At 42.0% G+C, this 26,915-nt stretch overlaps 1 long non-coding RNA gene across 1 annotated transcript; it reads left to right on the top strand.

Annotated features, from left to right (window-relative positions):
- LOC121064967 lies at positions 1-26,101 on the top strand. Its single transcript, XR_005816840.1, has 5 exons — positions 1-69; positions 792-1,001; positions 16,162-16,985; positions 20,385-20,537; positions 22,019-26,101. It is a non-coding gene; the product is annotated as an uncharacterized LOC121064967 (long non-coding RNA).
- The last annotated feature ends 814 nt before the right edge of the window (positions 26,102-26,915 follow it).

Below are 26,915 nucleotides of genomic sequence, written 5' to 3'. Positions count from 1 at the left end.
GGCGGGGCCCGGTTGCCATGGCAGTGACGTCAAAGGGCGGCGGGGAGCGGGAGCGGAGGCCCGGCAGAGGTCAGAGGAAAGGCGAGGGCCGGGGGGGCCCGGGGGGGGGGTTGGGGGACTCGGGGGGCTCGGGGGAGGCCGCCCCTGCTCGGGGCCCGCAGCTGCCGCTCCTCACAGGTACGGGGAGGGGGCCCGGGGGGTCTTGGGAGGGGTATGGGGCTCGGGGGGGAGGTGGAGAGGGGGGTTGGGGGCGGTGTGGGGGGGTTTGGGGGCGATGTGGGGGGGTTTGAGGGGGGTTGGGAGAGGGCTGAGGGGCTGGGGAGCCTCCCCGGGGGGAGCTGGGGGATTATGGGGGCCGCAAGGAGTCGTGGCTTCCCCTCAAAAGGAGCCCGGCCCCCCCCCCCCCCCCCCCCCAAAAGGAGGAGCCCCCCCCCCCAAAAGGAGGAGCCCCCCCCCCAAAAGGAGGAGCCCCCCCCCCAAAAGGAGGAGCCCCCCCAATAAGAGGAGATCCCCTGAAGAGGAAGAGGAGACCCCCCCCAAAAGGAGCATACCCCCCAAAAAGAGTCGTGTCCCCCCCCCCCCCCCCAGCACCTTGCCCCCTGTAGCACGGTGGGCTCCAACTCTGCGAGGACTGCCGTTATTTTTATTTTTTTGCCTTTTTTTTTTTGTTTTTTTTTTTTTTTTGTCTAGCGAAAGACCTGTACCTCAAGGCGAGCAGGCCGCCTAATTACATAACTATAACTCCATATCTCCGTGTTTCTACATCTCCCTTTCCCCCCCCCCCCCCCAAGCCTGCCCGGTGCTGGAGGAGGATGCTGCGGCCGCGCAGAGCCAGGCCCCGGGGCGCGCTTCTTGCTAGAAAACCCGGGAGCGAGGCCGCTGTCAGCGTGTGGGGCTTGGTGCCACGGGCAGCCCGCCGTGTCCCCGCGCTCAGGGGATGATTTAGAGGGGCAGGAGTGGTTCGGTAATGGGAAGCAGCAGTCGTGCTAAGGCGAAACCAGGTAAAGCTCTTATTTGGTCCCGGGCTGACTCCGTGACCTTGGATCCGTCGTTCTGCGTCTGCTTATCGGTCAGAAGGAGTAGCGCTTTCCAGGCTCGGCGTGAATAAATACCCTAATGACTGAAGTACTGAATAAATACCCTGATGACTCTGAGGTGCTTATCTGCTGTAGCAATAACAGGTAGATAGCGCCGGTGTTTATACTGTAATAGCACAGGTGCCGCAGCCAGGTCTGCGTTTTGCGGGCGAGGTTTTCCTGGAGTAGCTAACCTTGGATGGAAACAGGCACTCGCTCCTAAAAGCGTGTTAAAACGTGTGGTGCTGCCTGATGTGCAGCGTTTGTCATCCTGTATTCCATACTTTTATGTGGAGCATGCTCCAGTTTGCTTCTCAAGCGCTGCCATTCCGCAGCGCAAATGCTTGGCGGTTTTTGTTTTTTTCTTTTTCCTCCTCCTCGCTTAGGACAATGCTGGTGTCCTCTTCCACTGCTGAGGAAGCCTTGTGAATTTCTAACGTGGCCGGTTATCTCTGAGCTGTGTGGTAGGTCTGGGGTTTGGGTAGGGAATGAGAAGAGAGGCATTCAGATATATCTGGCCCTATCGTGGTGCGATGGAGAAATCGCTTTAGGAAGCGGTTGGGAAGTTATTGTCATACCTTTAGGTGTACCTGCTAGGGCTGAGTTGTCGCACTAACTCCTCTGCGCTGTCTCGGGCATGCTCCAACATTCACAAGTAAATACAAATTCCTTCCATGCGTCAACAAAAACAAACCGAGTCGCTCAGTTTGGGGAACAATATTTTTGCTCTCAACACTATACGATGCTCTGTGTAGAGAATCAAATGTCTAAAGCGTGCCATAGGCAAGCCCTTCAACGCAGGAATCTGAAAACCGTGGAGGAGTTGCCCGGAGTGGTTCCCATGCTGCTGTGCAGTGGTGCGCAGCCGCTGCCAGGACAGGTGAGCGCAGCCGGGCACGGAGCTGGGAGCTGAGTTTCCCTCTCTGCAGTTCTTCCTCGTGCAAGCTGGAGCAGCTGGATTACTCGTCCGGTGGCTTTTTGCTTTGTTTTGTTCTTTTATTTCTTATTTTTAAATCTGTTGTGGAAGGGCACGCCAGGCAGAAGCGCTAATTGCCTGATATCTGAAGCTTGGGTGCTTTTTCGAGAGTAATTTGTCCGGTGGCTTATCGCTGGTCTGCTGAAGTTGGCGTGAAACTTCCATAACATTGAGCAGGAGCGCTGCGCTGCGCTGAGGAGGAGGTAAGCACAACACACGATTTTATTTTGTCTTTTTAACAACAAAACTGAAAGCTGCTCTAGCTGGATGGCACCACGCTGTGAATTCGTACTATGTAGGTGCCCCGGAAAAACCGCATACCCAGTTTCGCAGCCACCCCTAGGCAGCTCTAATTTATGCAAGCAGGGCTCGCTGAGTAACTGCTCTAAGTCCCAGTGACCTTAGCAGGTTTGCAGAGGTCACATTTTAACACAGATAAGTTGTGCTTGAACTATTTTTTCAGCAAATATTAGGAGCAAGTGTTTGTGTACGCAGTCACATGCTTTTTTTTTTTTTTTTTCCAGTCCTCTGCTGCATTTTCTGTTTTCCTTCAGATTCTTGCTTACAAACGCTGCAGTAAACGTGGCCTTTTTGTTTTGCTTGTTTCCAGTCTATCATTTTAATAATAGTAAGAAGCACGGGGGTTTGAGAACGACTTCTTTTTCGAGGTCTCAGGCGAACAGAGCAGACGGCAGGGTTTTCCAAACAGGGACGCCGCTTTTAGGATCAGAACAACTTGGCGTGTGGGAAGCCCGTACAGCCGGGTGCCATCGGCACGCTGAGAGCCGCTCGTGCAAGTCGCTTCTGCCGCTTCCAGCAGCGCCGTGCGCCTTACGTAAGCTGGCACTGTACACCCTGTCCCCGCTCCCACGCGGGGAAATCGGCGTTACCTTACTGTACGCCCCGAGAGCGGAGCGCTTACCGGCTGCTCGCCGGCTCGAGTGTCTGCGCGCAGAGCTCTCGCGAGCTGAAGGGAGAGGTCGATGCCAAGAGCATAACGCCGGCCTCCTCGGGGACAGCAGAGGGGCGACCTGGGGAGAAACGCAGCTCCTCCTGTTGCTTTTGGTAAGGGGCGCTGAAGCAAGGCGGCGCTGGAGGTGTAAAGGTGAGTGAGGAGTTCCTGGGCAGAAGCCTTGAGCTGCATGGCACGCAGATGGACCACTAGCGCTGTTCTGATGGCTGCTGATAAAACAGGCATGGGAACCAAAGGACTAGGGTTTCAACAGTGGCTTCAGTAATATTTAGGACTGGAAAAAAAAAAAAAAGGCTTTTACGTACTGTTACTGTGCTCTTCCCGCTACAAATTCTTGGGAAGAAATTGGGAGATACCTTCAGGTAGACTGATGCTTTAACCTTGTTCTTGTAGCTAGCGTTCAGTCGTGCATAACGAAGGTACTGACACTTGCTGGGTGGGCTTGAAACAAACCTTCCATTACAAGGCTTCAGGAACAAACAACCCCTCTGCTTTTCTTTCTTGCTGAAACTACCTGGCATAAAATCCTGCAGTAATGCGAGGTTTCTAGTTGGATTCAAAGTGAATCGTTCACTTTTTTTTCTTTTTTTGAACACCACCTAATGCTTCAGTTACAAAGCAAAGCCGCTTCTTAAATGCTCTTGTCTCCCCTGCTGGTGCTCCACCAGCCTGAGGCAGCCAAATTCCTGCTCACCTGTCCCGGTGAGCACTTGTCTGGCTCTCGGGGCTGCTTGGGGAAAGTTTCCTCCGGAGCGCAGGGCTGGGAAGGGCTGGCTGGAGGAGAAGTGCTCTGGATTGGAGGGCTCGCGTGGAAAGGCCGTGGGAGGAACGCAGGAATCTGTCGTGGCTTCCCCCATGTGATCTGTGCTGTACCCCGTGAAACAATTTCTCATTGTGCTGGGGCCACGTGGAATACAAGACAAGCAGACCGGCTATCTGAAAAGGAGCAGGTGCAGCGCTTTGACGCTCAAAAGCTGAACAAATGCCTGTAAGCGAGTAGTTCGTGCAGAGTTTAAGGAAAATTACTGGCAAAACATCTAAGAGGGACTTGAGTTTTCATTTTGAGTAGGGAATTGAATCATCCCTGCTGCTTTTATCACGCAAATCGGGGAATGCGCTGGCTTTTTTTTTTTTTAGTGCTTTTGTTATTTTTTGAGGATGTGAAATCTGTTTTCAAACCTTGTGCAGAAAGATGGGCAGCAGCGTAGTTTTCTGCATTTTAGCAAGCTTGCAGCAGCTGGAAGAGTGTAAAAATTATTTAAAAACCACCTGTGTGGTGTACATTCAGGATTGCATGGCACTGTATTTTGTTGCTTTATGGATATTTATGTGAATATGCAAGTCCATGTGTATGTTGTCATTACTCAGTAGCCTTTTCGCGTTGTTGACGTAGACAAAATCTATTCTGGATGCTTAAATCTGCTAAAATAGATTTCTAAGAGAGCTGGCTCCTGGAGCCAGTTTCCCACAGGATGCAGTGGGTGTCAGGTCCAAAGGTCAGTGGCAGACAAAGTCAAGTGAAGGCTCCTCTGGATTTATTTTCCGGCTTTTTTGAGGGGGGAGAAGTTTCTCTTTGTAAAGAGGCGTGGAACTTCTTGTTACTTCCTACCTTTCCAGATGCTAGTAGGTATGTACAGGGCCCTTCCCGCCTAATTTTTTTTATCAAAAACTCTTATTTTCTGTAGGAGAGAAGAAAGGAAAAAACAAAATCAGTGCAGTTAATATACTCCTGAACTCTTAGCACGGAAGTTGCTGGTGTAAATCATAAAGCCAGATGGAGTTTGAAGTGCCTGTCATGTACAGCGTCGGAAACAAACGTTCCCGATACCAATAAAAGGGCCAGCTTGGGACTACGTATTTAATCCCTTCTCAACACATGATAAGGTTTGGGTACAGCAGCCGGAGAGCTGCTGGAGACAACTGTCAAGTACTATGAGGCAGTGCATTGTTTGCCTAAAACAAAAATACCTACGTGGTTATTCTCATAAATGTATGTCTCTCTGGGTGATTAGTACTCGTGTTAATATTAGTACTCATAACACTGTTTAAATGGGAGAATGAATATGAATAGCAGCTGATTTGGGCTTGAATCTATTTCCTGGCTCAAGTACCTACATAACTACATTTATATACGTGAAATATGGATGTAAATAAATTATATTTAAGACAGGAAATATATAGAGATTAGTTTTTTGAAGAGTTACGTAGCAAAGCCTGCTCTCCGTTGGAGCCTACGTGAAATGCAGTGACTGGTGAGCCCCAGGGAGCAATCTTGCAATTAAGGTTATTCACGGTACGTATCGGTGACCTGGCAGAAGCGTGCAGGAAGGTGCTAAAAAAGAAAGTGCTCGTGAGCTGGTACGGTGCCTGTGCTGGAGGCAGCCGGGAGGAGGAGTGGGCAGATGGCAGTCGGCACAAAACAGGTGAGTAATTAGATTGAGAGCAGGCTGAATAGACTTTGCAGCCGCCCGTGCTGTTTGCATTTGTGGTTTGGTTAAGCGATAGGCATATTTTTTATGATCTGTGCAAAGGAAAGGTAAAACTCCTGAGCTGGCACCGTAGGTGGTGGTGGAAGCATGGCTGCTGGGATGAATGGGACGGTCAGAGCCTTAGGAGCTGGGAGAAGTCTTTAAAACAAACAAAAACCCGTTTTATACCCTTCACCTGCAAGTTTATTCAGATTACTTTGGCACGTGTAACACGGAGTATTAAGAAAGCACTCAGAAATCTTAGTGCCTGGGTAACGCAGATTTGCTGCCTGATGACAGATCGTTCTGAAGCAGTTCAGAGGCTGCAAGGCCTGTTTGTGATACTTCGGTTGCTGAATTCACCCAGTTAGTTTTCAAACTTCCTAGACCAGAATGCTGCCCGAGTGCGCATTGCCTAGCGCCCTGATCTCTTCCAGATTGTTGCTTGGAGGCACTAGGACAAAGGGATGGCTGTAGGGGGGAATGGTTGATCCCTTAACCCTTAGCGTTGTGCTAGGTGTTATAATAAAAAAATAAAATATCCAGAAGCAGAAACGCTGTCCCCGCCTCCATGCTCGCTTCAGGAAGTTTATGGTATCAGTTTCTAATAATAATAAAGGCCTGCAGGTGGAGGAGGATCCATTGTGATCTGGTGATGTGCCTAGCAGAAACTTTAGCAGGGCGGCAGCAATCTCGATCTTTCCTTTTAGATACCTGCCTCAAAATGTTCCTGCTTTTTTTACTTTTTCAGGGTTCGATAAGTTACACCAGCTGTGAGCTGGTCTGACTGGAGAATGCCCTACTAACAAAAGGGAATCGCTCCGTCTAAGCTGGCACTTAGCAGGAGCACGAGCCGCCTTGCGGATTATTTGGTACAGATAAGTTTTCTATGCTTGAAGTTACTCTTTTTGGAATATCAGTTTGCTCCTTGGATGCTGTCATCTTACGATGCCTCAGTCTGAATGACACCGGTAAAGAGTTTGACTGCACGAGAAGGCTGAGGGCAGGAGGTCTCTATTTCTGCAGAACCGAAGGCTAGAAAGATAAAGGAAAAAGATTAAAATAACCACAAGAAATGCCCTAGCTCAGGTTTGTTTCCTGTCTGAGGGCATATCGAATCCTGTGGGAATGAGGAAGCTAAACTACTGAAGGGCTGTTTAATTCCTATGTTTCACACTGAGTCAACACCGCATTAGATAAGGAAGTGCTATTAATGGCATTTGTAAGAGCGCTGGCATTTCTATGAAGAACATAGAAATAAAACAAGGTAGTCCAAACCTGATCTTTTTGCTGTGTAAGAGCTGTGTGGAGAGTGAACACTGGAGGCTGAAGATGAGTATAATAAATCAAAATGCCAGATGAACCTCAGAGGACTTTCTCCATCTATTCACTTCATTGTTTTCTTTGCAGATACAGCACAGCTCAGCCAAATGCAGGGTCATCATTGTTCTGGTGCTCAAAGTGTTTTCTAAACGTTTTTGAAGACTGAACTCTCTTTCTGTGCATTGTCTTAAGCTGGTCAGTGTGTTGCTTGGCTTGTTTAACGCACCGAGTGTTTTTACATGCAGAAGTCACGGTGAGAGCCTGCAGTTTGGGGTGAGTAGTGAGGTGCGTTGTGTTGTTGTTGATAATCTACAGAAAGGACTCGAATTTGTACTTTCTGGAAACTGCTGCCGTTTCCCAAAGCTGATGCTTGGCAACAGAAGATGCCCTGCTGACCTCTGCGGCTTGGCAGAAAAATGCTCCTGTGCGTGTGAGCTTCCGAAGCGTACATCCCAGGGTACCGACTGCTCAGGGCTGCTGGCACGGCGTGCTTACATAAGAGGGAAAGAGAAGACAGTTATTTAGTAAAATAGAAATTGGAAGTAAAAGGGGAAATTAGAACAGATTGAAAACTCAGCTCTTGCATTTAACGGTGACCTTTCTAGCTGTTCAGCTGCTCTTACCTGGAATTTCTAAGATACGTCTCAGATATTGGACCTGGAGTGCTTACAGCAAAAGCCTCATGTCAGTGTTACTTTGGGTAGCTTTTGGTTAAGTATATTTTTTCTTCTTCTTTTCTGTGTTTCTTGTACTTACTGGTGCTCTGGCTGCGGTTGCAGAAGCTGTTCATGGCTTTTCCTGGAGATGGGCACCTTCATGCTTAAAGGCTGTTTTGTGTTTTTTTTTTTTCTTTTTATCCATATTCATTCTGCTGAGTGGTCTGTTTGATATGCATCATCGTTTTAAAATGTTCTTACAACATCCTCATGTATACTTAGTGTAATGTGTTTTGTTAACCTCCTGGGTTCTGAGAGTGCGTCTAGCTTCCTGTGCAGGGCATATGTCAGCAGTGCTAATAATATATCATAAAGCCTACCGATAACTGATCTGATCGTACATGGGCTGTGCTTCTAAATAAATACAACTCCCAGAGCAGTAGATTGAGGGGCAACAATGAGAAAAAACACCCTAATTATTATTTTGGAGATTTAACCAGTAAAACTTTTTGAGGAATTGATATTACATTCACTTTTAGAAGGATAACTAAGCACATTTATTTATTTATTTATTTATTTATTTTACCAAATCAGGCTAAGACAAGAAGCCTAGCTAACTCATTTTTAATATTAGTTTCAGACAGGACTCTCTTTTTTCTGGGGGAGACAAAGGCAGTGTTTTCAAGAATGTTTCTCCTGATGGCAGCTCTGTGAGCCTAATTCTCCGATCTCTCTGTAGGTCAAGGACACCTTCATTTTCACACAGCCCTTTGCTGTGGGATAACTAAGCCGTCTGCTGACAGGATCAGGCACGTTAGGTTGGATTCAGGTCACTGGAACACTGGGAATGTTCTGGTGTTGGGGAAGGTAATTCTTCTACAACCTGTCCCTCATCTGCTCCGAAGGTATCCGGGGAGTGCTTCAAGGAAATAGCAAGGAAAGTTAAGGTGACTCCGAGAGCTTTATGAAGATGGGCGCGCTGTGTCTGTAGGCTTTCTAGCAGAAAAGAAGGCTGTGACACTAAACAGAGCTTGCAGCGTTCAAAACTTGAATCAGCTGTGAGATAAGACAGATTGTTTTAACAAGGAAACTTGAGAAACTTTCTTTGCCTAAAATACCCATCTGTTTACTTTGTCTCTTTCCTCTCTGATTTTTTAATTTCTCTGTAACTTGTCAAATGGCTTTTGCCACAGCTGATCCGATGCTTTTAATGCAATTAATTACAAATGGCTGTAATAGTTAATATCCTGAGCTGCTATGTGATTAGGCATGATTGTCTAATCTGGCATTTTGCATTTGATTTCAGCCTGTATGACAGCTTTGGGTTCAGAAGTCTAATCCAACTTCTATAATGTTGTTTTTTTTTTTCCAGTTTGAATTTGGCGACCAAGTGACTTGTCCTGATAAACACCCTGACCCAGGATCTGTAAACCTGGTGATTCAGTTAAAAGGCAGGTTATGCCAAATATTAACTAGAAGCAATAAAATCTCAGGAAGGAGAAATGAATCTGTGTACTTAACCATCCTCGGTTCTAACAAACCGAAGTTGTGATTTTGAGTGTTAACGTGAAGTTGCATACTAGAGTAGCAGGAAGAACTGCTGGATTATTTGTCTCTCTTTCTTATACAACACAAATTTCAGCGTGAACTTCCTTATCATTGTGGTTAATGTCTGATTTCTTGCTTACATCTAAATTTTACGAAAGGGACCTGTGTTTACACAGCTTGAATTGCTGCTTTGCATAGTATTACCTGTAAATTTCACGTAAGAATAGCAGGCATCCCAATAAAACCAAATCTCTGCTGCACTTCTCGAAGACTGTTAATCATTAACTGTCCACAAAAAAAAAAGAAAGAAAAGAATTGTGAGTTTTCATAAGTCAGCTACTTAAGTGAAAATGAATACTAATTTTATGTCAGTTTACTGATAGAGTATAACTGCACTGTTGTAGAAGTCTATTTAATAGTAAGCTGTTAATAGAACTATGTGGCTGTGGCTTCAGTCACTTCCTCATTCCCTTTTCCCCCCCATAGAAGCAAAATTTATTTTAGCTGTCCAGTTAATATTTGCACAGTTAGGAGTTTTAGATCAGTGTACAAGTTACTGATAATTGTGATGTTTTCTGTAAGCCACTGCTGTGAGCTGGAAAATACAATTTGTCCGAGGAATTCTGCTTTTGAATAGTATCATAGAATTAAGTTGGATTTAGACTGAATGTGAGATTTTGTTTGCATATGGAAAGTTGAAGGCAAATATTGCCAACTGTAGCACTAATTTTCTTGCACTTAAGTGGAGCCTAAGGCAATTAACTGGGTCTGTGTAAAGGCAATGAGGTTTGGTCTGTTAATGGTGCTTAAGTTTATTTCATACGATGATTAGAAGTCTCTATTTGCAACTTTTCCTTGAGTGTCCCATTGAACAGGTTAATTTTTACTGAATTATTTTCACAGAACATCCTTGCCATAGAAATGAGGGGGCTAACGTTCACTTCTCTGGTTTCAGTTACATCTTAATTCTTCACATGGAAAGGAAGATCGCAAGCTCCACGTGAAACTGACTTCTGAAACTGAATCATTTCTTAGTAATTTCTTGATGTTTTTACGTTTCTGGAGAGCGAATATGGTTTTCACTAATTCCTGCTTGAAGTGCAGAAGTTCTGCAAAACCAACTGAGAATTTGCAGTTGGTCACTAAAATGGCAAATAAAAGTTGGGGGTCTGTGATAAGGGCTTTCAGTGACTTGTCCTGTGCTTGAAGTCAAAAATATGTATTGAACAGGGTGAAGAAGGCAGCTTGATTTATAAGTTGAATAAGTCTCTGAACACTCGGTTTTCTTCACTGTCCTGGTTTCTTTGGCTTGCTTTATTTAGGAGAAAAAAAAAAAAAAAGAAAAAGGTGTGTGAGGGGGTGTCAGTTAACACAGATCATAGATGATAGCCCTTGTGGGAAGCTGAATGAAGGTGGTGTTCAGCTCTTTCAGTAGGTGAAATAAGTCTTATGAGCTTGAAACCTCTTCTAGGGAATGGCAACTAGTTCATGAACTAATCATGGCAGGATTCCTGTAAGAAGGTGTTTTTTGTTTTCTTTTTTTTTTTGTAGATACATTACTGTTTATATGCAAATGTGTTGAAATGGGTTGATATGGGCAGCATTACTACCCTTTGTAATTTCTTTTCTTTTTTTTCTGTTGTGGTTCATTTTGTCCCTGCCCATGGCAGGGGGGTGGAACTAGGCCATCTTTAAGGTCCCTTCCAACACAAACCATTCTGTGATTCCTTTATTTGTGTTGGAGAGAGGTCTTCTTTTGAATGAGATTGTTGTCCTCTAGGAAAGTTCCCTCTATAAATCCTGATAAAATCGAATTTATCGTGTAGAACCTCGAGACTTAATGATGTTTTTGTGTGGGAGCTCCTCTTTGGGTTTGGCTTGAATCTCTTGGGCAAACGTTTCCACCGACCTGTACCCTTGACCTAATGAAGCAACTAGTGTTCATTTGTTAATAGCTGCTGAAGGAGGATCAAACCACATCCTTGGTTAGAGAGTTTCCTAAATATTATTTAGTTATTTAGGAATGGTAGCATTCAGAAATCTGTTGCACTGCCAAGTTCTCCAGGGGAGCTTTTGCCTTAGGTGGTTGAGATGCTTAGGAATGCTCAGAAGTGTTTCTGTTTGGTTTTGCATTTATTTGGACTTTCTTTTGCAACCTTCTTTAAGGTCAGAGTACTTTCTGGACTCATCTGCACTACACGTATACCAGCAGGTGGAGCATCGGTGGCGTAAAATGGACTTCTCACTTGGAGGTCAGATGGTTGGTAGGAAAATAGCCCCTCCAGCACTTTAGGAAAGTGATTGCCATGCATGTCTTGCTCACTTGATGTCCATGGAGGTGGAGTCTGCTGACTCTGTTTGGCACAGAGCTCTGGGGGCAGCTCCGTGTTAATGTGATGTAGTGTTAGCAAAAAATGTTGGAGGACAATTTTCAGACTTGCACTTGGGATGAATTTGGATGCAGAGAGTGAAAGGTAACTTGCTATTTCTCTGGTGCTGTTTTAAATGTCTGTTTCCTGCTGCAAGACTTGGAAGTACTGATGCTGGGTCTAAATGGCTATAAAGTTGTTCTTTTAAGGGACTGTGGCTTTACCAAGTTTGTGGCTTGTTTTTTTTTTTTGTTGTTTACTGTGGCATGGGGGCAGGTTCTTGCTGTGGTTTCACAGGTCACCTTTATTGATTTAGTGCTGTATTGCTACCAAAACAGAGTCCTGCCCCCCAGGAACTACAAACAGTGGCTTCTTCCTGCCAGCACCAAGGGTTGTCCTGCTACAGTAACCGAGACCAGCTACCTGCTGTAGCAGAAAGCTGATCTTTTTTTTTCCAGGATTAGTTTGCAGCTAAATATAGTGTCTGGTCCAAGTAACTTGCATCAGAATTGTATCAAATCTCTATAACACTGGAGGAAATTGGAATCCTTCATCCAGAAGAGAGCTAGCAAGACTACTCTTTTGCTACTATGCTCTTATTGTGATCAATTTAAACCATCCTGAAAGTGCACCAGTAGTCAGACTCCGTGGTGTGAGTGTTGTAATAGTCTGGTCGTATCTTTGGAATGGTCCTTGTGCAACAGCCAGCCAATAAACAACATTAAATATCACTGAATGATGTTCATATCACACGGTTTTTGCTTTCATACGTTGCTCTGTATTTTGCAGGCATGCATATATTTTAAGTGTCTGGGTTCTGTGACTTAAAGTTTAGCTGGTAAAAATGTCTTCAGGATGAACTTTGGAATAACTTTGCCTTTTCATCTGCAGAATGCCTGTCACTGTGGGCTGGGTAGTGGCGTTCCTTGCTGCTGGTCGTGCTTTCCCTCTTCAGAAGTGAGTTTGTGTTTTCCCTGTTTGGTTGGCTGGTTTCATATGAACAGCAGCTGGGAAGAAGATGAAGTTTACCTCCTTCTCTTTGAGAGAACACTTTTCCCAAATTCAGTCTCGGTATAAGTTGTAGCAGATCTCACACAGCTCTTGGAAACCCTGCTCAGGACAGGGCTCTCCAAGTAGCAGCAACTCTGACTGGATGGCATTTGGCAATGCAGGTTTAGGATGGTTTTGACATCGCAGACATCAATGTAAACCCAAGAATGGACCTGTAAATTTCCAACTTTTTATATAAATTGCTGCGTAACGAAACCTTGCATTGGGATAGTATTCAGGTTTGTATTGCAGCCCAACCTAATGTCTTGCTACTTCACTAAAGACTTCTTATGTGAAGCGCTTCTCCTGCCATTTATTTTGGGAGTCATTGAACATCTCACTGAACTGATTCAACTGGCGCAGTAGTTGAAAGTTCACTTAGTAGATTACACCAGTTTTAGTTGGGATCAGGAATGTAGTTTTGATCAGCCTGTTCAGGTGGCCTCTAGTCACTGGTCTGCAGTTCTTGTGGAGCATTTAAAGCAGATTCCTTCTGGATGAAACAGAATGGGGAGATGGTTTGACTGATGCATTGAGATAAATGATACTTAAACCACAGACAGGACTGGAGCTGATTTGGGAGTAAAACCTTGTGGATTACATGTAGGTTGAGCATTTTCTTCAGCACAAACTGCCTTGTTTTGCAGATCTCCTCCTGTCGCACTATGCTACCTGCAGAATTTCTTTCAGATGAATCCATTGGTTCACCAAGAGGTGTGAAATGAAACAGTCGATGCAAGGAAGAGAGTACATTTTAGCTCCTCATCTATTGACTGAGTACATTTCGTTCTTATTCTGAAATTCAGTGACAGCATGAGGTGATTCAAGATTAACTGGACCAAGAATATCCAAAGAGCAGGATTGTGGTGTGGTCTGAATAACTGAAGTTTCTCTTCGCCAAGCTGTTCAGTGCACTGCATCAAACTGTTGCTTAACCTGAGGGGTCCTAAGAGTTAGTAGGAGGAGGAACCAGTTCCTCTGCTCCACAGGTACTCGTAAACTGCTCATTTATTGGTTTAATTCTGCTTATCAGTCAAGTACTTGTAGTGTGACAGAAGAACAGTTCGGAGGGTAATACAATCAGTCTTCTGTGATGAGTTTGTTATGGTTTGGAAAGCCATGCTTCCTACTGTGAGGAAACAAAATTGAGACTTAGGGAAAACAGAGACCTGAAATCTGTAGTTTATCCCAAAATGTAAAGCTTTCTTGTGTATTGTTTAAGAGTAGGAATTTAAAAATTCAATCTTCGAAACTAAGTCTTGTGGGAGATGAGCAATACTTTCTGGGGCCTCTGCGTATTATTCTGTATGTCAATGCTGAGAAAGTGTTTGGCTTGAATCTTGTTACGGCTGCCATCTTGGCTGCAGCCACTGCTTATAGGGCCCTTGGGGGGGGGTGGGGACAATATCCCTTACCCTGTATGCAGTTTGCCTTCCCTGCAGGGAGCTGTTGCCTCCCGTTTCAGCTGGCTTCTCCCCCAGCTTCTGGGCCCTTGCCGGCAGGGCTGTTACTCAGCCAGCTCTCCCCAGCCTGCTCTGATGCCTGGGGTTATTCTGCCCTGGGTGCAGAGCTTTGTGCTTTTCCTTCCTGAACTTGATGAGGTTTCTTTTGGCCCAGTGCTTGGGCTTATCGGTCTTTGTCTGTTGGTAGAAGTGCTGCCGTTCGCTCTGTCAACCTCCACATGGAGCTTGTTCTACGTGGGTGCCTCAAATGTGTCTTCCAGAAGCTGGTGGTAATCTCTGTTCCCTCTTTTGACTTCCTTGGATGGGAGTCTGGTGGTTCTTGTGCTTGTCACATGGAATTCTGCGAATTCCGTGACATTTTGTATCGATGATGCTGGTAGTTCTGTCTAGAGTACAGAAAAAGAAGGCTTGTGCATTTGGTAGTTGCTAAGCAAAATCTTCAACAGTATAAAAATCAAAGATTGTTTTTGTGATGTCGAAAACAAAATCCAGCTAAAAGTTACTTCTGTCGTCTCCAAACAACTGAGCAATGATTGCCTTTTCTTATTGTAGTCCAGTAACTAAATGTTACTTTGCTCCAAGTAAGGAAATATGACTCAAAATCACCAGATAGACTTTCCTGATCTATAAATATGTCAGCGGTATATCTTACTACTACTTGTGTTATAAATTGTATAGGGAGGTGGCTTGATTCTAGAACAAGTGTTGTTTGCAAGGCTATGAAAGTGGTCATTTTTTATAGATACTTGTCAGATCCTATGCAAGACTGACTTGAGAATATGGAGAAATTTCAAAATGAGCTGTTTTGGCAGTGCATTGTCTTTCAGTTACTAATACCTGAAAACTGATTTCCTGAAAGCAACTTGGTGAAATCCTACCTTTAGAGAGACCTTTCAAGTACTCTTAAAGTTATTTTTGTTGCTGTTGTCTGATTTTTGCTTCTGAGGTGGTTGATGCTCAAATGGATGCCATGACTACATGCTGTTCTTGTGTGGACTGCTTCCTTTGGGGAAGCAGGCTGTATAGGGGCACTTAAACGAATGGGCCTCTTGGGTATTACTGCAAAACAATTAACTTTTTTTTTTGAACTTGTAATACCAAATGCCACACACTTATCTGATGTTCTTGACCTGCGTGCTTGCTGGGTTGAGCTTATTTTCTTGGAAGTAATTAAAAAAAAACATATACGCTTTGCTGGGAGCAAGGTTAAGATTTCTAGTTTTGTGCAGATCACTTCTCAGTCCGATCTCCTTCAAGGTTCAAGCACAGCGGAGGAGTTGAGCTGCACTTCATACAGAAAGGAAAATAAGCTGTTGCAACAGTGCCCTTTCACCAGGCTGCAGCAACAATCTCAGACTCTGCTTACTGAAATTACAGCCGAGGGAATGTCAGAATCTGTCATATTTGTGACTATACAGGCTTGAAAAGGTTAGAATATGCTCACACAGGGCTGCTCTTAAAATAGGAGCATTTGTTGTGTTGTGTAGCCTCTAGATCTCGTGGTGGCTTGGCCTGAGTTGGGTATTTCCTTACCATCTTCTCTAGTAATATGGTGGAGGCTTAACTATTGGATCTCTGCTGTCAACAGAGCATCCAAACGTGTCCTCAGGCAGTGAAGATAAGCAGTGGGACTCTGCAGCACGGATGTCTCATTGCGGTTCTGAGCTCGTTTCCGTTAGTGGTACAGAGGGCTATTGTTGGCAGCTGATATCACCAGAGAATTATAATTGCAAATGTGAATGAAAAGTCATTAGATGAAGTGTGCTAAATGTGCCATTGTTTTGGAGTCTGCTACACCAGACTCAATTTAATATCAGCTTAAAAAAAAAAGGGGGGGGGAGGGAAGGGGAGATATGAAGAGAAACAACCTAACCTAACAAATGACATGTATAGCTTTTTTTTTTTTTTAGGGGAGGTTTTTCCATTAATGCTTGGCTATATTTGAGTCAGCAGGCAGGGAGGACTTCAGTGTTTTAGGAAAATTCATAATGGGCGTAGTGTGTGTGTGTTTTTGTTCAGTTGTTGTTTTGTTTGTTTTTGAATAACCAGAAAATAAATAATAATTTAACTTTTTAAGGGTAGAGCTCTTCTGATCCTACTGCAGAAAACATCTATTAAATTTATTCTTTATGCTTCTATTTCTTGTCAAGTGTTAGGGTTGGTTTCTTGCACACCTATGTCTGTCTTCTGCTCTCATTAAGAGATGATCAGATCCATTATTTTGTATTCAGCAGTATGAACTTTCTTTGTATGTTCCAGATTGAGTACAAGATGGAGATGATCCTCCAAAGATGCCTTTCACCAAAAAAAAAAAAGCGCTCAGTTTCTGCAGACAACCTCATCGTGTTGGACCAGAGATACTTCTTACCTTGAAAGAAAAGACAGACTATGGGCGCAGATTGGGAATTGGAAGACTCTCAAGATAAAACAGAATTGTCATGTGGAGGTACCTGTAGCCTATGTGAAGTGATTTGTTTTAATAATTTCTAGTAAAGCATCTCCAAGACTACGCCGGATAAAATGATATAATTTTGTTGTAGCTCCTTCTGAGGAATCAGGCAAAAATTCCTTTTCTGTTAGAGGGACCAAAGAGGCACCCTTTTCCCTCAAAGGGGGACCCTTTTTCTGTTCTTGATTGCAGGTAAACCTACTATTGGGGTTTTTATGAGGGCAATTCATTGTAAGTTCTTAATAACAGATGTATTTTTATTTTTTTTAATTCTAAAGCAAAATGATCTTGGATTAGCCACTTCCTGCCCCCTGAGGTGGCTGCAAAGATGACTGAGTACTGCAGAACTTCCTAGGTTACCTAAAATAAAGACTTAATTTGACTGGGTAACTTCGTGGGTATGTTACTGTACCCAGTAGAGAGACAAGGTGTTTTATAAATACATGATTTCTTCACACTGAACTGTGTTTTCAGCCAGAGGGAAGAAGAGGCTTGGGGGGGAGGGTGTGTGTGTGTCTAACTGCTGCCTTCAATTGTGTAGTGGATCACAGAGAAGAAGCCAGGTAATTCTTGAAGGACAGCAAAAGGATGAGACACAATGGACACAAGTTGCAGCAGGAAATTTCAATGAAATGTTAGGGAAAAGAAACTTCAGCCTGTGGCTGGTCAGGCACTTGACCAGGTTGCTCAGAGAAGTTGTGAAATATCTGTGTGTCCTTGCAGATGCTCAGAATTTGAGTGGAAAAGACCTTGAGCAACTTGATCTTACTTTAGATTCAGCTCTCCTTTGAGCAGGGAGATTGCTCTAGGTGATGTCCAGAAGCCTCTTCCACTGTAAGATATTTCTGGATTCTGTTTGGTAACTAGCTTGAAATTTTTTCTTCAACAAGCATAGGTTTAGCATTGTTCTAAGGTCTCTTTCTGATCTTCTATTGTAATGACTTTTCGTGTCTTACTTTTTAAATTTGTGCTCACTAAAGTCAGAAATGGGGGCTGCAGAGACTGCTTTTGTAAAGCACGTACTTAACAGCTGTTTGGAGTCTCTGTTGCATAGGAGCTCTGACTCCATTTTGCTTTACTGGATCTGTCCAAGTCAAGCTTTAAGAAAGTGAAACCAATTTCCAAGGTGCTCTTGCAATGCTGTTTTTGTTACTGTTTTTCAACTTCAGTTTTGTGTATTTACAGTTCACAGCACTAAATTTTAGAAGGAAAATATTTTGGAGTAGAGTGAGCTAAGAAGTTGAAGGCAAATTGTAGCTTTCTCCTATGGAGAAAAATTTGTGAACTCTGTTGTAGATGTGCAACTTGATTGTGATAGCATTTCTGCATACTGTTCCTGTGTTCATAATTGATGCATATCTGCATTTACATGGGTTATGGCAAATGACAGTGAGCAATCTCTATTTAGTTGCTGCTCATGTACCTTTTGGAGAATTAATGCAAGAAATGAATAGGGGCCAAGTCTGTCTTGCATAATGGATCTGTGTCTGTGCTTGGGCTTGTTATGCTGTAGAATTCTTTGCTTCAGTTCTAGATTGATAGTCAATTATTTTCTTACCTATTACACCTTGATTCTTTGAAACAGTGAATCATGGAGGGGAGTGCATAAGATAAATGCTTCTTCCTCGTCATGCGTAGTCACAGCAGGCAAAATTTACAATTTTGTTCTGTGTTAGCTCATGCTCAGTTGTGGGGCAACCGGGTGGACGCCCTTCTGAATCAGGATCTGAACTTTATTTTGGCTCACGCTACATTGTCTTCTGTAGTTTATCCTCTTCCTTTTGTCAGATGAGAACACTATTTTACAACACAGGCATTGTGAAATGCCTGTGTTTTTCTGAAATGATGATATACATGACATTTGCATCCAACCCTCGCTTAACTTTATCTTGGCTGTGTTAACAGTATACTGTTTTCATGCTTCCCATTCATTCTTAAAATGAGACATACTTTTGCTTTCTTACAGCCCAATTTAAAAAATCTTTATCTGTTACACTAAAACTGGTAGTTGTACTGTGTGTGTATTAGTGATCATAAGCAGGGTGCGTAGTTTCCTTAATACATAGAGGAAATGCCATTTTAAAACTGCTTACATGAATTATGAAGAAGTAGGAATTATGTCATGCAGTGTTTAGTGCTACAGTGAACTCTCTGGGGCTATTGTATCAGGAATAGTGCAGCCAGCAGGAGCAGGGAGGGGGTCGTTCCCCTTACTCTGCTCTGGTGAGGCCGCACCTCGAGTGCTTCGTTCAGCTTTGAGCCCCTCAGTACCAGAAGCACATCGAGGCCCTGGAACGTGCCCAGAGCAGGGCTACGAAGCTGGTGAAGGGCCTGGAGCACAAGTCCTGTGAGGAGCGGCAGAGGGAACTGGGGTTTGGTCTGGAGGGTGCTCAGGGCAGACCTTATTGCTCTCTACAGCTGCCTGAAAGGAAGGTGTGGGGAGCTGGGGGTCAGCCTCTTCTCACAGGTAACTAGTGATAGGACTAGAGGGAATTGCCTCAAGGTGTGCCAGGGGAGGTTCAGGCTGGATATTAGGAGACATTTCTTCTCAGAAAGAGCAGTCAAGCATTGGGACGGGTTGCCCAGGGAGGTGGTGGAGTCATCGTCCCTGGGGGTGTTCAAAGAAAGGTTGGACGTGGTGCTTAGGGACATGGTTTAGTGGTGACATTGGTGGTAGGGGGATGGTTGGGCCAGGTGATCTTGAAGGGCTTTTCCTGCCTTAATGATACTGTGATTACAAGATCAGAGCCTTTACCTACTGTAGGACATGTAGTCAGTGTTCAGGATGGTGACACATCTGAACCGCTGCATGACAGAAGTGCTTTTGGAGATGATTTGGAGTACATAAAAGCTGAAAGCTATGGTTCTTAACGTATAATGCTGATTCAGATGCCTTACTTTGCACAGGACAAATAGTTTAATTTATTCTTTGTAATCCATGAAAAAGTGAAATAAAAATGCTTGTATACCATAAGGCTAGTTAAAAATGCATATTCTTTTTTTGCTTAGACTTATAAGAGGAGTTTGGTGGGGAGGGAAATGGAGGAAAGAGCATGTAGAGAGCTTATCAGTCCACATATCATTATTCTTTAAGCAGACTATACAGTAGCATGCTGTAGTGTTTTAAAATCCAATTTTTTACTACTAGAAAACTGGTGTATGCTGTCTGTGATTTTCATTGTGAAGTTCTACCATTTTCTCTAACTTACATGCAGTTCAAGAGTTCCTTTATATTTAGGATTTAATGTTTAATTCTCAATTCTGTTCTGGTCAATAAGCATGACTTAAAATAATCAGAGCAGTAGTTAGGATCTGTATTCCTTTGTCAGCAGTAACTTTTTTATTTTGCTTGCATCAAGCATCTGTGTCCAAGCTGCTTTGACAGGTAGACTGATCGACCAGACCTTGACTCCAAAACACACATGAGCATGCATACTTAGACTCCTTTAACTCCTTTTTCAGTTAATTATTTCTGTGTGCCAACTGACACTTCAATGAATAATAGTGTAGATTTCATACTGCAAGTAATGCTATCATTATTGTTGTTCTTAACAAAAGCTGTTAACAGCATTTACAAAGCCAGCAATTGATATTCTTCAGTTTGTAGTAACATTAGAATAATTAAAAAATTAGAGAAAAAAAAAGGAATTACCTTCAACAAAAGCTGGAGTATGCTGTCAGCTTATCTTTTTTTATAAAAAGTATATGGGAGAACACCTGAAGAAGTTTCTTTATGAATACCTGGCTTCAGTTTTCATCAAGCTTTGATTGATTTTATAGGAGTTATATCCCTCAAGCATATAGCTGCACAGAATGATCTGTACTGCATATGCCTTTTAATACCATATCTGGATGGAACTGAAACTCTAACTCCCGTATACAAATATAATCACGTTGTAAGATGCTGTGCAAATATCTGTAGCTGACAGTGAGTTTGATAAAGCAGTAGGAGACTTTGTCTTTTATAGCGTCTGGTTTGTGGTGATTTACGTGTTAAAACAAAAGGAGGCTGACGGGAGTTTGTTCTCTTTAGGTGACATTGCAGTAACCTTTATAACTTCCTTAAGAAGCAAATGTTAAAGGAGAGCAGTGGAAGAAATGGTTCATTGCAACTTAATGCTCAGCAGCCTAATTAGCCAAATACCATGTGCCTACCTCTGCATGAAATAACCCATTTCTTTCCAAGGTAAAATAGGAATTTTCAGTTTTGGAACAGCCTGAAGAGGCCTTTGTTACAGATGACCACTGGCTTTTTAACTATTTATTCTCAAATAATGAAGGTCAGCATGGTATCCATAGCGACTGCATGCAGCTTCCTCATTAATCTTGGCATACTCCTGCAATAACTAAATTCTCTTACTGCTAACAAGTTTTCACGTTTCAGAAGGAAACCTTTATTTGAAAACAGGATGTGATTGGGTTTCTGTAACTAAGAAATCTAGAATATGTAGCTTTTCTTCACTCTTAAACTATTTGTCATAATTTCCACTTTCTGACTTTACTTTGGAGGCCTTAACAGAAAGGCCCAGAACAAGCAAGCTTAAATTGCGGGAGTCTACACATAGTCTGGCCATAGAAAACTTCTTAATTGTGAAGCCCTTTTTCTAAAGGGATAAAGAATATTAAATGAGAATGTTATTCTGTTTTCATCTGTTAGTTAAAGGAAGGTTTTCCACTATAAAATACAAAATAAAGGCATCTAATAATAAAGGCATGTGAATATGATCAAGCCAGAATGATATGGTTTTAAAAAAAAATCTGCTGATAGACATTTCAGACCCTCCAGGTCTATCACAAGGGAGGGGGGAGCTTTTGCATCACCAGGAGCACCACTGAAGTCCTTTGGCGTTTGTTGGATTTCTTCTGCCCAGAAAATGGGAATCAAAGCGTTAGAGAACATGAAACAACTCAGTGTGATGTACTTAATAAACCAAAGTAATCTAAATTAAATTAAATTCTTTTTAATAGTATCTGGAATTGTAAATATTTTTAACATTATAACTGTTCTTTTAGCTGAGAGGATACTGACTGTATCAGACCAGAATGCTGTCTTACGGGAGTTTTGGTACTAATTTGTCGAAGAAGGGAAGTAAAATGGTTCCATCTGGAGGATGTTGTTTCCCTCCTACCCTGTCCCTCTCCTTTAATGCTTAACTCAAAGATAACTGTTTATATTTTTTATTTGGTTGTTTGTAACAGAGCCCTAAACTGATCAGTCATTCTAACGCTGGGGGGAAAAGCATACTTTCAGAATTCTGCCAGATTGGTTTCTAATACTTTATTCACTATGAGCATGGCTTGTTTTGCTTGCGTGCTCAATTTTGCGTATAGCTTTATATATATATATATATATATATATATATATTCTCCTTATATTTTGAGAGCTCTGGAAATGAATGTACAGGAAGAAAAAGTATAAATTTATAGGTGTATATATAAATATGTGAACCTAACAAGGTCTAAAAATGTGTATTAAAATTGAGTACGTGTATTTTCATATGTTGCATTTAGAAACTTGGTTAAGTAAATATATGTTGATCTAGAATTGTGTTGGTTTGCTTTAACAAAGTGAAGATGAGATTTTCTTCAGACTTAGTTGAACAGCAATTTGTTGGAATGTTAGAGAACCATGTCTTAAATCTTTTTTTTATCTCCCCTCCTCTAAAGGTCACCAACTGCTTTGTACAGTTAGACAGTGGCAGTGATGTATCGTAGTCTGTTGCTGTAAACATCCCCGACTGGAAGCTGTAGCAGCTCTAGCTTTCAGTCAGATGTTTGCTGCACCTGGCTACTCTTGGGCAACGTCCGACAGAAAAGGTGCCGTAACGACACGTGCGTAGATATGTAGCTATTAGTTTCTGTAGACACAGCCGAGCTGCCTTCAAGCAAGTTAACCTGGTTGTTGGTAATAGTGCTGCTATGATCCATTGAAATCTTATCTGTTATAAATGGGAGATGCAAAGTTACTGCACTTGTGTCACTCAGACGTGAGCCTGCTGCGTTGTGGTGCGAGCTACGGAATTACGCCTCACTGGAACGTAACAGCAAGGGGGGCTTAATTTCATGTACAGCTATCTGTAAACCAGACTTTCATAAGTTGTCTGTCTTAACAGCTTCTGTTACTTATGACTCTTAGGAAAAAATAATATGTTGTCAAGTACTTAGCAGGCAGTTCATCGGATGTGCCTTGCTGCTTCTTGTTCTTTCTGAAATTCCATGTTCTGGGTCTCCTATGAGTGGGTGGTGCTCTTATTGTTTGTAAGCTGGATGTAACCCAAGGCCAAAATAAAGGTTAAAAAAAATAACACAGGATGTATTTTTGTAGTAACAATGCATAAAATATATACTTGTTTGTGGTATGGTCATCTTGGTTTGTGCTACCCTCACCATGGCGTTTGTGCTACCCTCACCATGGCATTTACAAAGGATTATTCTTTACACAAAAAACAGATTTTGAAAGTACTTCAAAATTAACTCTTCACTAGCTGTTGACTTAAAGCAATCATTTCAACAAGAACAGCTTCAGCACTCTTCACCGTCCTCTCCACTAGGAAGTGAGACCTGCAAATGCTGTTTCCTAGATTTTGTCTGGGATTTCTTTTCTCCTTTTGTTTCTCTTTAGTCCTTTACTTGTAACAGATGGGGAGGGGAATTGCATGTACAAGTAAACTCTGCACTTTAGGCAGAAAGTATTCTTGGTCTGCTTTAGCTCCACATTCCTCCCTCTCTGAAGAATATTAACTTTATATTCCTTGACACATGAAAGACAAACTTCATTTAGTTATTTGATGGTATTAGTCTAGTGGTTATAGTAATACCTTGCTATTGTTTAATTTCAGCGTAGGGATTCTGTAGAAGATCACATCCAAAGATACAAATACTTAAAATAAATAAAATAAGGTTTTCTTAGTCCTGAAGAAGCTAGACAGCAAGCATTGGAAGGGTAATGATTCTGAAGCAGGTATTGAATGGCCACTTGTGAACCAAGGACAGCCATTCTTCTGTGGTGGTCCCATGACCATAAATAAATATTAAGCGTCTGTTACCTGGGTCATCTGTCCAGTAACAGTACCCTGTGGTTAGAGAAGGAAGGTTCTGAACTTGTATATCGATAGCACTGCTACGAAGACTTCTTTTCAAAGTAATGCGCACACAACAGAATCTCAGTTAAAATCTTTTTTTAAATATGATGTTTGGTTTGTGTACTTATTAAAAAAAAAAAAATACTTTGAAGCAGGATCTACAAATCTTGGTTTCCTTTTTTAAGGAAAAACACAAGTGCTGATAGTCATTTTCCAAGCTTTCTTTACTGTAAACATTTAGCATTTCCTAGCTCTGTATAGTATTTGGACTTAAAAGCAATGAAGTGTTGCCTGTTAACATTCTTGACTGAATGATCAAAGTAAATGTTATCTCTTAGTTAATCTAATAGTCATTTTTGTTAGTGCTCTCTTAGTCTTTCCACATGCCAGATAAGTGTAGAGGAAAAACACGCTGTTAGTTCACATGCGGTTTATCAGTCCAGTCTTGCGGAACTTTATTTATGTAATAGTATTAATACATATACTCAAACACAGCTATCATGTCTTCACATGAAAGCAAACTGAAGTGGTGTGCGACTGTAGGAAATAAATAAAAAACCCACACTGAGTTTCTGTTTGGGGTTTTCTTGCTAAGTGTTTGAAATACAAGGATCTCTTGTTTTCTGTACGTGAAATACAAACTACTGAACGTCTTAACATGTCTCAAACATGGCTGTTGTTTGCGAATGAAGAAAGTGGAGTTTTTTTAAAAGCTGTTGGCCAAATGCATTTTTATGCAGTGATACAAGGTGGACTTGTAGTACTGGCACTGCTGGGAAGGGGCTGCTGGGTCAATGGATTTTAGGGATGGAAGAGGCAGGCTTGATGTCAGCCTAGTCATCAGCAAAGCAAATTACTGCATCTTGTTAATATGAATCTTGTTAATGTGAAGGCTGTAACTATGTCTTATGTTAGAAGAAGACATAAATAAGTTTCTAATATTTTACAGTCCACTAATCTGAGAGTGAAAGCAGATATCTAAAGGAAGAAAAGGAGGTTGGTGCTCCAGAAGCCAGTGGTGAAATTGTGAAAGTGCAGCTACTAATTCCAGGTGACTGTCATATACAGTGCAGGTGCAATGTTTTGGAAATGAACATGCAGACGTTTGGAAATGGAAGAAGCTAGGGTGAATACCGTGGCCCTTGCTTGCTGAACAAGTAGAATGCCTGTGAAGCTGAGTGTTTGGGGTCTGGATTAGTTGCCTGTGGTTTTCTTCTAGGTGTTTTCTCTGACCACTTAAAAGCAATACGTCAAAGTTCTCAGTAACTTTAGACTGCACAAAGCACTCTCCCCGTGCTGTGAACTCACAGATGCATTCAGTAGAAATGCTTGATCTCTGTTGTTGTTGTTGTTTGTTGTTTTTTTTTCATGTAGTGAACCAGCTGTTAATGTTTGGAGGAGGCCTTCCCCCAGCCTTTGTGTATGAAATGATCTGCATCTGTGGTTCACTCTTCCCAGTAAATCTGTAAAACACCTGCTCAGCAAAGAGCTTTGAGAAGGCTGAGACTTGGCCTCTTGGTTGATTGAGTTTGTAGAAGTATTCTTTTTTCCTGGAGTGGTAATATTTTGTTTGTTCAAGGCTGTGAATGCTAAATTAGACACACATTTAAAATAAGATGTTGAAGCTTAAGTAAGTGTCGTGTTCCCTTGCTGTTAAAATGACTCATTTCTGAGTAACTAAGTCTGTGTGGAGGAAAATAAGAATTAAGAAGATTGAAATAACAAGAAGAGTACCTTGAAAAAGTTTTGGAATGGGAATTACTTTAAGAAAATGCAACACAATTAGGAAGACATTCAAATGTAGCAACAAAACTGTAAAATTTAGCACATAAAGGAAGCTATGGATGTTTTTAGTACAATACTACAGGAGTTGAATTATTGCATAAACCATTTGAGATGGACATCTCTGAGGACTGTTACCCAATTTGTACTACCCTGTTGATGTTCCATGTATATTTTGGTGACGAGTATAAATTTTGAAAATGATTTGAATTTGAGTTTTCTGGAAGGTGCCTACTTTGAGCATCAGGAGTCTTGGCAGGTAAGTGCAACAGAACGCTGATTGCCGTGGTCTGTGAGAAACTCTTTTTCTTCCTACTTTTTTTCTGATACCTCTACAGTATTAGGGACTGTGCATGTATATTCCTGTTCTGATATTTACAAGGGTAAATGTTAAAAAAATTAAGTGTTCCAACTTTATTACATCAGTAAAGCTTGGTAATTTGCATGCGCCTTATGAATTGCGTAAGTTGTAGCTCACACAATGTATTGCAGTATGTCTGTGCCGATTCATTTTTGGATATCTTGAAAGCCAATGCTGTATTTATATTGTTAAGCTAACTTTTAGTTCCTGTAAACATCCTACACTCAGCTATAACAAGTGGTGGGGCTGGGGGGTGGATGTTTACTTCAACTGACTTGGAAAGGCAGCTTTCCTGAATGATCAAGTGACATATTGGCAAGAACGGAATACTATTTTCCAGTAGTATTCAAATAAGTTTATTGTACTGTAAATACTCTTCTTTTGTGGAAGCAATGTATTCCTATAGATGTCTTAATAGTCAATATAAACCTTAATTTGAGCATGTAAATACATGTTTATTGTAAGTCAGTCTTTAACTGCTAAAACGTGTATCTTTTTTCTGATTGCGAATAAACTGTGCGCCTATTTCCTTGTCTTGAAAGGTAAACTTCTGGTGTCCTTAGTTCACCCAGGATACACTGGCGATAGGGAAATACCTAAAATCTAATATTGAATGTTCAGTTCTCAATTGCAGCAGTGATTTGTCATTTGTTATCTATTTGCTCATTGTCAAAGGAAGAAGGGATGATAATGGGGAATGGTAAATAAAAAGAGAAATAAATAAATAAAACGTTAAAGTGGTAAAAAAAAAAAAGAATTAACTGTTTGTGTTGCCCTTTGTATCAAACAAAATCAGAAACATCTCATTTTGATGGGGAAAATTTGTATAGCAGAACACAGAAGCAGCCAATCTTTAGCTTTGCAGTTTAACTCTTCTTACGTCACACCTTACGTGCTAGAATCTCATTCCTGCTAATGTTTTAAATACTGATCTCATACTGATGGATGTATTAAATGAAATACAGCTCCAGTATTGGACAATATTAAATATTATCTCTAACTGTTCAGAAAAAGTTAAAAAATAATTTTCTTCAGACCTGAAGGATGAAGGGCCTGGGATTCATCACCATTATGAACTATAACTGGGTTTCTTGAGGATCACTTTTCATGGAAATACAAAAAGTTAATACTAGAAGGATTGTGACTCCTTAGATGTAACCACTTAAGGTGAACATGAAAAACATCAAGAGGGTTTTTCTCATTTAAATTCACATACACAAGCACTTTTTTGTTATAGTTAAACACTGCCGTGCTTCTTATTTTAGTTTCTAAGCTGAAGAAGTATTTTTGTCCTGAGCACGTTTTATAAAAATACACAGCACTGCAAACACCGGCACGC

This window comes from Cygnus olor, chromosome 2 (genome assembly GCF_009769625.2).
Source record: "Cygnus olor isolate bCygOlo1 chromosome 2, bCygOlo1.pri.v2, whole genome shotgun sequence".
NCBI lineage: Eukaryota > Metazoa > Chordata > Aves > Anseriformes > Anatidae > Cygnus > Cygnus olor.
Note: the sequence above shows the minus strand (reverse complement) of the source record. Positions and strands in the feature narration are given on the sequence as shown.